This window comes from Rhinopithecus roxellana, chromosome 2 (assembly GCF_007565055.1).
Source record: "Rhinopithecus roxellana isolate Shanxi Qingling chromosome 2, ASM756505v1, whole genome shotgun sequence".
Taxonomy (NCBI): domain Eukaryota; kingdom Metazoa; phylum Chordata; class Mammalia; order Primates; family Cercopithecidae; genus Rhinopithecus; species Rhinopithecus roxellana.
The window spans coordinates 58,775,716-58,787,630 of NC_044550.1; the positions used below are offsets into that span (position 1 = coordinate 58,775,716).

The window sequence follows — 11,915 nt, forward strand, 5'->3', positions numbered from 1 at the left end:
CCAGCTCCCCTACGGCGCCAACCAGCTTCCTGTCTGGCTCGATAGGTTTGCAATTATGTCTTTATTAAGGAAGAGCCAAATTCTGATGTCTATTCTCACTTTTTCTTCCACAGATCATTTATAAACCTATTCTCAGTGATGTCATTCCAGACCAGAACCCACTGGAAGCCTCCAGGTGCTGCAGCGAGCAGGAGCTGGAACCCTTCTCCTCCAGGTGCCGGCTCATGCTGCTGTAGTTCTCGTCTGTAGAGAACGTGGACCATCCAGGGAATCACCTGCAGCTGACAGAGGAAACTCTGAAGCCCACCAGGCCTGTAGAGACTGGGGAAACACCAGTGCCTGAGGATAGTGGCTAAACTGCCAGAGAACATGGGGCTGAGGTGGAGCCTGGATGACTCTTCTGCCACTGAGCAAAGCTGCTTGCCCTACTCACAACAGTGTCTTAACATCTGCTGAGTTCCCAGGTCCTCTCAGCAGCAGGCAGAGGCATGCAGAGCCCAGACCCCAAAGACACGCTGATCTGGTTTAAATCTGACTGTGCTACTCTTCACCCAGGGGACCTAGGTAGGTTACACCGTCTTTTTGTGCCTCCGTTTCCTCATCTACAGGATAGGGGTATTCTAGTTTCCTGTGATTGCTGTAACAACTTTACAACCTTTATAACAAATTACCACAAATTTGGTGGCTTCAAACGACAGAAATTTATTCTGTCACAAACCTGGAGACCAAAAGTCTAAAGTCTCTATCACTGGACTGAAATAAAGGTGCAGGTGGGGCTGGGCGCGTTGGCTCACGCCTGTAATCCCAGCACTTTGGGAGGCCCAGGAGGGTGGATCATGAGATTAGGAGTTTGAGACCAGCCTGGCCAATATGGTGAAACCCCGTCTCTACTAAAAATACAAAATTAGCCAGGTATGATAGCACATGCCTGTAATCCCAGATACTCGGGAGGCTGAGGCAGGACAATCGTTTGAACCCGGGAGGCGGAGGTTGCGGTGAGCTGAGATGGTGCCTCCGCACTCCAGCCTGGGCAACAAAAGCGAAACTCCCTCTCAAAAAAAAAAAAAAAAAAAAAAAAAAAAAAAAAAAAAAAAAAAGCAGGTGGGGCCGCGCTCCCTCCAGAGTTGCTAAGGGGAGAATCCTTGCCTTGCCTGGCCCAGCTTCCAGCTGAGCCAGCATTCCTTGGCTTAGGTTGCAGCCCTCCAATCTCTGCCTCCACGGTCATATTGCATTCTCCTCTTCTGTGCATCCATAATGCCCCACATTTCTCTTATAAGGACACTCTTGAAGGCATAAGGCCCACCTGGATAACTCAGGGTAACACCCCCACCTCAAGATTTTTAAATTAATCACACTTGCAAAGATCCTTTTTCCATATAAGATTACATTTGACAGGTTCTAGGAATTTGGATCTGATCTCTTTGGAGACAGTCACTTAAGTCTACTCCAACAGTTAATAATAGTAGCAACTTCAAAGGGTTGTGGGGAGCCTCAAATGAGCCAGTGTACATAAAAAGCTGTGCATGGAGTCAGGCCCATTGAAATCACTGTGGAAGTGTTGGATTTTATTATCGTCTTTTATTTATCTCTATTTATCTATTTGTTTGTTTGTTTATTTATTTATTTATTTATTTATTTATTTATTTATTTTTGAGACAGAGTAATGCTCTGTTGCCCAAGCTGGAGTGCAGTGGTGTGATCTCAGCTCACGGCAACCTCCGCCTCCTGGGTTCAAATGATTCTCCTGCCTCAGCCTCCTAAGTAGCTGGGATTACGGGTACCCACCACCACGCCCGTCTAATTTTTGTATTTTTAGTAGAGACGGGGTTTCACCATGTTGGCCAGGCTGGCCTCAAACTCCTGACCTCAGGTGATCTGCCCGCCTCAGCCTCCCAAAGTGCTGGGATTACAGGTGTGAGCCACCATGCTGGGCATTATTACCTCCTTTAAAAGGTAAATGGTACAGAAAGGATAGAGGCAGGGAACTTGGGTCTGCAGATAGCTGGTGCAGAGACCTTTCCACTAATTCTTCAGTCTTGCTACAAAACCTGCTTCTGCACTCCAGCTTCCCACTGAAAATACCTCAGAATCAACATGACTGTCAACTCTTGCAAATCAGCACTCCCAAAATGCTCAGGTGTCCTTTCAAAATGCCTGCCCTTTGGCTGTGCTTTCATTCCATCTCCATTCTCCCTCTCCCCGTTTTCACCTCGGTCTGCATTGATATTTATTTCTTCCCCACAAAGAAAACTAGATCTAGTCATAGCCAATAGAGACAGTGTTGTGAGAAAGTAATTACAAGACCTGAAAGATGTATATGTTTTTCTAAACTTTGGAAATGCAGGGGGATGACAGAGGAAGAGTGTATATGTGTGTTGTATATAAGTATATGTGTTTTAATAAATATAATTTTCTGAAATATCAGAATAGGCTAGATTAAATAGACTAGATTAAGTTACTTATCCAAGCTCATACAATTTCAAATTGACCTCCAAATTTCAATGACTCATTACAGTAGTTTTTTCTTATTCATGCCCCTGCCAATGTGGGTTGTGGGTAGAGAAGTCCTCTGCTCCATATGGTCACTCAGGAGTCCAGGCTGATGGAGCACTGCTAGTCACTGTGGCAGAGAGACAATGCCCTTTATCCAAGAGCACACAGCACGTTGTCACTGTATTCACAGCACATTGTCCACGCCTAACTGCAAGGGGGCTAGGAAGTCGGGGAGGGCACGTGGCTATTTGGTGAGCCAGAAATATCTCTGCTACAGTGACACAGAGAATTGAAATGTATTCCTTTTCTGTCCTAGAATAGCTTCACAGGGGAAAAAGGGTCTGAGCCGTAGGAATTCAGAGCTGCAGAAATATGAATGAACTGCTTCCATTCATATTTACGTCCATTCATTAAGTCTAAAGGATATTATCAGACTTGCATTGCCTTTTATGTTTCTACCGTAAGTACTTCCACCTATATTCTGACAGATTTTTAAAAATCAAGAAGATACCTTTTCTCCTTAATTTTTCCTGAAACAACAGGCAGACTTTATCCTAATTAGGACAAGCAATATGTGAAAGCTAAAGTTTCCTCCTTTGCCACACTCTGGGGGTGGGGGTAGAGATCGTCCGCACTTGTTCACCAGTGTGTCACTCCCACCCTCCCCTGCTCTCCTCAGCCAGCCTCCCCACAGCTGTCCATTAGCGTGTATTCAGTCCTGGCTGAAATCTGATAACTGGGTTTGCAATTCGTTTTTTGAATGGAAGTTACAAAAAGCACTAAACCTGAAACTTAGAAGTAAAAGAGACTTTTTTTTGTATGCCACCACGAGCTGCTTGAAATCATGTCCCCAGATCCTCTTTTCCCTCCAATTTGCAGAGTCCCAGTTAAAGCATTGCTCCTCTGAGCACTGAGGACTTGGTAAAAGGACTCTCAGAGGCAGTGGAGAGAGTTCTGCTCTGCATCTAAGTTGGGCCAAAGGAGTAAAGTGTCTGTGACCTTAACGCTGGGGATGGGGTGTGGAGTTATTTCCCAGGACACCTGATTCCCTATAAACCCCAATCATACCTTCCGCTGAATAAATGATAGCACAACCCTCACGCGGGGCCTGCAAGACGTTTTGATGTTTGGGCTAGAAATTGCTGAATTTAGAATGGCGGGTTTCCAGATCTGTGATTCTAAAAGAGAAAAGAGTCAAAAAAAAAAAAAAAAAAAAAAAAAAAAGGAGCTTCTCAGAAATAAAATTCCAAGCAGAGAAATATGAATGAGTCGGGGGCCCGAGCAAGGCGCGCTGCTAGGAGCTGCCTAGGTTGCGCTGCCAGCCACGTCCCTGCGCCGGGCCGCGGGCTCCTTCCTACCGTCCTAGGGCCGCCAGGCCGCCGCCGGCCTGCTGAGCCCGATTGCGTCTGTTACCAGAGTGGAGCGTCTGCCTTCGTCTCACATGTGCCACAAAGGATGGCATGGCCCAGGAGTGCCCCACCACGTGGCTTTCACCCCCTGCAAAGCCAGACCTCGCCCAGTGACACAGTGCCAGGCCCGCAGCTCTCCAAGGAGGAAGATGGCCCAGGCTGGGGGCATGCCCTTAGCCGCGGCCTCTGATCCCTTGGCCAAGCAGGAGAGAACCATTAGCAGCCTGAGGAGCTGGCTGGCTGGGAGCCTCAGGGATGGCACAACCTTGCTCCCAGCTCAGGCGCAAGATGTGGACAGCTCTTGTGGTAATTTGGATTTTCTTCTTGTCCTTATCAGAAAGTCATGCGGCATCCAACGATCCACGCAACTTTGTCCCTAACAAAATGTGGAATGGATTAGTCAAGAGGAATGCGTCTGTGGAAACAGTTGATAATAAAACGTCTGAGCAATAAAACGTCTGCCTAACCACGGCAGCGACTTCTCCTGTCACGTTGACCAAAAGGACTTCGGCAGCCCACCTCAACTCTACGGAAGTCACAACAGAGGACATAAGCAGGACAGACTTGAGTGAACCAGCAGCTTCAGGAGGTGCAGTTGATGGTGCGGCCTCCAATGCTCCCACGACTGCGGCCTCCAGTACGACTGCAACCTCCAGGGCTCCCACGACTGAGGCCTGCAGTGCTCCCACGACTGCAGCCTCCAGTAGGACTGCAGCCTCCAGTACTCCCACCACTGAGGCCTCCAGCACTCCCGTGACACTCGTACCCGCCACGCCCATATCCACATCCGCTACCGCCACTGGGCATCCATCTCTCAGCACAGCCCTGGCACAAGTGCCAAATAGCAGCACGGTGCCAAGAACAGCAACCCTGGCCACGTTGGCCACACATGCTCAGACTGTGGCCACCACAGCAAACATGGGCAGCCCCATGAGCACTCAGCCAAGTCCTTCCAAGCACATGCCCAGTGACACCATGGCAAGCCCTGCAGCCCCTACGCGTCCCCAAGCACAAGGTCCCATTAGCCAGATGTCAGTGGACCAGCCTGTGGTTAACACAACCCCAGAGCCCTCCCCCAACCTCACAGTGGTGACCACCACCAAGGCACAAGCCAAGGAGCCAACTGCCAGCCCAGTGCCAGTGCCCCACACCAGCCGAATCCCTGAGGTGGAGGCCACGTCCCCCACGACACAGCCAAGCCCCACGCCATACACCCAGAGAGCTGCTGAGCCAGGCACACCCCAGGCACCAGAGTAGGTAGCGACTGAAGCCACACCAGGTACTGATTCCACTGGGCCAACACCCAGGAGCTCAGGGGGCCCTAAGATGCTAGCCATGGACTCGTGCCAGCCCAGCACCCAAGGCCAGTACCTGGTGGTCACCACCGAGCCCCTCACCCAGGCCATGGTGGACAAGACTGTCCTCCTGGTGGTGCTGTTACTCAGGGTGACCCTTTTCATCACAGTCTTGGTTTTGTTTGCCCTGCAGGCCTATGAGAGCTACAAGAAGAAGGGCTACACCCAGGTGGGCCGCTTAATCAATGGGATGCACGCGGCCTCGGAAATGTGAGGGCCGGGCCCCTTCCTTGTCCTTTCGTTTTGCCTTTGAGACCAAACCAAGTACTTCCAAATTCTTTTGGTGCAATTTAGGAGATGTGCCAGATGCTTAAACACATTGAATTGCTGTCAGGTTAATTCCATGATCACTAAAGAGTTGCTGCTTTTTTCAAAAAAATAAAAAAGAAATATGAATGAGTCTATTGTTGGGGAAAGGGCACCTTTGGAAGCCGACGTGCGTCCTGCTGGTTCTGCCCTGTGGTCTCTCTTTCTTGGATCAGGCCTGCTTCCTCCCTGTGTTCCGCAGGCCTGGAATGAGGTCCTGTTCCCGTCCTCATCAGACCTATACCCACCATGCTTTTGGTTTCTCTCTTCTCCAAATCCCTGGCTGAGTTGGACAGTCCTGAGGTTCAATTCTTTTCCTGCCATTCCTACAAATCTGCATCCAACCCCTCGGGCATAAGGTATGTTATTGGCAATTCACTGAGAAAAACAGAAGAGGGTCAGACATATGCAATGATGGAGAAATCCCAGAGGCGGCCAACATCTCAGGGCCTCAGAGCAGCCATACCCAGAGGGGACAGCAAGGTCGGCTGCCCCCTGTCTCTGCCCCCTCCTTCATTGTCCGCTTTGCTCCACCACAGCCTCCCCCTGCTCCAGACACCTGGGTGGCTCTCCTCAGAGTGGGAGTGGCTGTCCAGGTGTGGAAGGCAGGAGTGAAAATACAGGTGCCATTGGGGTGTCCCAGATGATGATTCACATCTCAGGGAACTTCGGATGAGAGGTTTAACTTCAATGAAAGATTTTTCTCCCCAAAGGAAAGTCACCTTCAGGTGCTTCCTCATAGGACCTTAATGGATAGATACACGCTACAGAGGGCCCATCAGGGAGCTCACATTTTAAAGGTGGGAGGAGGGAGGCAGAACAGAACAGCATGATAAAGAGGCTATGGGACCTTCAGCCTAAGTGGTACTTGCTAACTCAGATGCCCAGAGCAGGCCAGGCAACAAGACAGAGCTGCCCTGGGTCCATATGGCATCTCTGTGTCATTGATGCAATGAGGATGTTCTTCTGGGACAGGCATCCCCGTGTTGGGGCCACTGCTCAGCAAGCAGAGCCTGGGCACCTTCCAGGCCCCGGTACCATGGCAAGGAGCCTCGCACGTGACACACTTGCTCTCTGTGTGCGGTGCCCGGGTATGGCAGCAGGGAGGACCGTGGAGTTCACTTTCACTGGTGCTGTCACTCAGCCACATGCCCTATGGGCCTGACGTTGTCAGATCTTTCCATTTTGCAAGAGATACTAAGGTTCAGACTGTAATAGGAACTCTCCTGATTTATAAAAATAGGCGGCTGTTTAAAATATTTTAAACATCACATGGGCCCAATGAAACAATGAGTAGCTTCCGAAGCAGAAGGTCAGGAAGTCCAGGCCCCGAGTGTACTCAGGCTTGAGGGAAAGCCCTTAAGGTGACAGCGGTGGGGTTCCAGAGTGTGAGGCAGAGAAGAAAGGCAAGTGAAGAAGCTCAAGGCCTTTCACTCAGGGTGGACCACGAGGAAAATGAACTGTGAGAATGCTCTGCTTTTTCTTGTTTCTGTGCCTTCTGTTATGAGAAAGGCAGGAGGCTGGGCCTGGTGGTACATGCCTGTAATCTCAGCACTTTGGGAGACTGAGATGGGAGGACTGCTTGAGCCCAAGAGTTCAAGATAAGGCTGAGCAACATAGCAAGACCCTATACAGAATAGATAGGCATGGTGGCACACACCTGTAGTACTAGCTACTCAGAAGGCTGAGATAGGAAGATTGCTTGAATCCAGGAGTTTGAGGCTACAGTGAGCTGTGATCACATCACTGCACTCCAGCCTGGGAGACAGAGCAAGACTCCATCTCTAAAAAATAAAATTAAAAAGGAGGAGAGCTGGAGAGGGTGAAACAGGCTAAGAGTGAAAGGAAGGTTCACATTGAAGTAGCACTCAGCTTCTGCAACAGTCCAGACTTCTGGCCTAGCAAGGCCATCATAAGAGCTGACACATTAGTGTGGACAAAACGGCAGACACCATTTTAGGCATTTCAACTCATTTAATCCCATCAACATCCCTATTCAACAGGTCTTAGTATAATCTTCACTTTACAGATTAGTACATTGAGGCACAGAGAGGTTAAATCACTTGCCCAAGGTCACACAGCTAGCAAACGGCAGAGCTGGGATTTGCACCCAGGCAGCCTGACTCCAGAGCTCATGTTCTTAGCCACTACCTCCGCTCAGCATGAGAAACATGGCAGACAACACTCAGCTTCCGGGGCCATCTTTGAGAATCCCGGGGAAACAGAGGGAACCAGAAGACTGCAGAGAGACATGATGTGTCCTGATTTTTTATTTTGAAAAGCTTTAAATAAGGTATATTCATACAAAAATACATACGATAAAACAATGACATACCTGTGTACCCACCGCCCAGATTAAGACGTAAATGTTTCAGTTATTTGTTGCCTGTGGCCCTTCTACACCCATTTGCTCCCTCCTCACTTCCCTGCCTGTTTGTACAATTTTGCCACATCTGTGTATATTCATAAATGGCATATTGAATAGTTGTGCAAGTTTTAAAACTTTATATAAATGGTACTACACACACACACACACACACACATTTTTTGGGACAGGGTCTCACTCTGTCACCCAGCAGACTGGATGCAGTGGTATGCTCACAGTTCACTCCAGCCTCAACCTCTAGGGTTCAAGTGATCCTCCCACCTCAGCCTCCCTAGCACTGGGACTATAAGCATGCACTACCATGCCCGGCTAATTTTAATATTTTTTATACCTAGTTTTGCCATGTTGCACAGGCTAGTCTCAAACTCCGGGGCTCAAGCAATCCACCCACTCACCTAAACCTCTTGAGTAGCTGGGACCACAGGCTCACACCACCACATCCAGCTAATTTTTAATGTTGTTGTTGAGATGGGGATCTCATTATGTTTCCCAAGCTGGTCTCAAACTTCTGGGCTCAAGTGATCCTCCCACTTCGACCTCTCAAAGTGCTGGGATTACAGGTGTGAGCCACCATGCTCACCTATACTATATTTTATGTAACTCATTTAATCCCTTCAGCAACATATGTAACTCATTTATGCCTTCAGCAACATGTTTTTTGAACCCTGTGGTTTTGAGATTCGTCTATGTGACACATGAATTTTACATTCACTTATTTTTGTACACTTTTTTATTGGAGCATAATATCCATTAATAAAATTCACAAATCTTAAAGGTGCAGTTTAAGGAATTTTTTAAAGTGGTTATACCCATGGAACCATTATTTGTTTTAAAAAATTAAGCAGTTGGTTACTAGGACTTAGAAGCTTTCCTTCCACCCTCTTTCATGTTCATTCACTTAAATTGCTAAGTAGTATTCCATTGTATAAACATATTATGATTTCTTAATCCGTTTTTAAATTATAAACATGTAAGTTGTTTGCACCATTTCTCTTAATAAACAACGCTGCTGGAACATTTGAGCTTATCTCAGGTGTGTACCTGGGCGTTGTCTCGCTGAGGGGTGGGGTCTACGTTTCACTTGCTGCTGTTTGCCAGAAAGTCCCGATTCTCACTCCACTGCAGTGTGTAAGGGTTCCCTTCCTCCACATTCTCATGGCCCTCAGAACTGTCAGACTTACAGAGTTCCTAAAATAAAGGGTGTGAAATTGTTGCTCACCATGATTTTAATTCATGCTTTCCTGATTACAAATGAAGTTGAACACGGTTTTGAATTTTTATGGGCCATTCAGTTTTCCTCTTCTGTGAATTGCTTATTCACGTCCTTTGCCAGTTTTTCTATTGGGTTGTTTATCTTTTTCTGCTTGATTTACAGGGGTTCTCTATATAATCTGGGTACTACTCTCACATCAGTTATAGATCAAGGTGTGGTGCTTTACTTCAGTTTCCCAAAGAGGGAAGAGGATTAGTTTTATGAGCTACAAGCCATTGAGTTTGTAATAAATTTCTAGCAAAATTCTAGAACAGATTATTAAGTGGATGATTTCTGAGCACTGAGAATGGAAAATTGTGATCATGGGAAAGACCCAAATGACAAGAAACAAGTCATTCCGGACTCTCAGCCTTGCCTTGGTAGGATTTCAACTTCCAACCACCACCATTTGGGTGACACTCTTAAATTATGAGCCACAAAGTGCTTTACATACATCATCTCACAGCAGCCTCTGAGACTGCTATCATCCTCATCTTTATTTTACAGACAAGAAGAGTGAGGCTCTAAGTTAATCAGCAGCACAGCAAATGAGGAAGCAGCCTGGCCTGGTAGACCAGCGAGTGCTGATGTATCTATGCTGCAATTTCAGCAAGGCCTTGGACCTTGGCGTTGTCGACATATGGAGAATTGTGGACTGAATGATAGACATCAGATGGGCACAGTTACTGTGTTATGTGAGTGTTGGTCTTACAAGAATTTTCTAGAGACCTGCACCTGGGCTCTGTTCTGATCTAGTCAATAAGTTCACCCATGTCTTCTTAGAAAGCAGAGGCAAGGCTGGGCGCAGTGGTTGACACCTGTAATCCCAGCACTTTGGGAGGCCAGGGCGGGAGGATTGCTTTAGCCCAGGAGTTTCAGACCAGGTTGGGCAGCATAGTAAGAACCCCTCTGTACAAAAAACAAACAAACAAACAAAAAATTAGTAGGGTATGGTGCCACATGCCTGTGGTCCCAACTACTTGGGACACTGAGTTGGGATGATCACTTGAGCCCAGGAGGTTGAGACAACAGTGAGCCACGATTGTGCCGCTGTACCCTAACCTGAGTGACAGAGTGAGGCCCTATCTCAAAAACAAAAGGGGAGTTGGGGATAAAACAGGATGACTGAAAGAAGCAACTAGTGTGTGCCACTATCATGAGGAGAAATAGGCGGGAGGAGTAAATACAGCACCTTCAACTGAAACACCCAAGTACATGCATTTGAATTCATCATGAAAACAACTCAACCCACGGAGAACACAGAAAACCAATGCAAGATGACAGCACAGCCAGGAACAACATGGAGCCAGAGGAGCCTCCCCTGCCTAGGGAAATGGCGAGTGAATGAGCAACCCCATGCTTTGCCCATGGATCTTTGCAACCCTAAGGTCAGAAGATCCCCTCTGACCCGCTCCACCAGGGCCTGGAGTCTGACATGTGGAGCTATGTGGGGTCTTGGGAGAGCAGCTGCCCAGGCACATGTGGAGCCCCAGGAGCTTTAGATACCTGGGTTTCCTGGCAAAAGTGACTACAACCCCAGCAAAATGGGAGGTTAGAACCTGGTACGTACCCCTCAGAAAGGGGCTGAATCCAGAGGGCTGAGCAGTGATGGTCTGCAGACCCTGCTTCCATTGCACCTTGCAGGATAACACCCACTAGTGTGGAACTCCAGCCAGCCATGGGTAGCAACATTACATCTCCCTGGGATGGAGCTCCCAGGGAGAGGGGTGGCAGCCATCTTAGCTGTTTAGCAGCCTTAGCTGTTCTTGCCTTCGGGCTTTGGAGAGTCTGAGGCAACTGGGTGCTGATGCAGGCCCCCAGCACAGCACAGCTGTTCTACGAAAATATGGCCAGACTGCTTTTTTACACAGGTCTCCATGCAATTTTATGAAAATTAAAAGACTGGCTCCTGAATGACTTTTGGGTAAATAATGAAATTAAGGCAGAAATCAAGAAGTTTTTTGGAATTAAGGAGAACAAAGATACAACATACCAGAATCTCTGGGACACAGCTAAGGCACTGATAAGAGGGAAATCTATAGTATTAAATGCTCACATCAAAAAGTTAGAAAGATCTCAAATTAACAACTTAATATCACAACTAAAACAACTAGAGAAGCAAGAGCAACCCAACCCCAAAGCCAGCAGAAGACAAGAAATAACCAAAATCAAAGCTGAACCAGAGGAGATCAAGACACAAGAAACCATTCAAAAGATCAACAAACCCAAACTGTTTTTTTGAAAAAATTAATAAGAAAGGCCGTTAACTAGATTAATGAAGAAGAAAAGAGAGAAGATCCAAATGAACACATTGAGAAATGACCAAGGGGATGTTACCACTGACCCCACAGAAAATACAAACAACCATCAGACTGCTACAAACACCTCTAGGTACACAAACTAGAAAACCTAGAAGAGATGGATACATTTCTGGACACAGAGACCTTCCCAAGACTGAGCCAGGAAGGAATTGATTCACTGAACAGACCAATCATGAACTCTGAAATTGAATCAGTAATAAATAGCCTACCAACTAAAAAAAGCCCAAAACCAAATGGATTCACAGACAAATTCTACCAGATGTACAAAGATGAGCTGGCAGTGTTCCTACTGAAACTATTCCAAAAAATTGAGGAGAGGCTCCTTCCGCAACTCATTCTGTGAGGTCAGCAACATCCTGATACCAAAAGCTGGCAGAGACACAACAAAAAAAG

At 47.3% G+C, this 11,915-nt stretch overlaps 1 pseudogene; it reads left to right on the top strand.

Annotated features, from left to right (window-relative positions):
* Window positions 1–4,190: 4,190 nt before the first annotated feature.
* Window positions 4,191–5,471, top strand: LOC104677741 (annotated as a pseudogene).
* The last annotated feature ends 6,444 nt before the right edge of the window (window positions 5,472–11,915 follow it).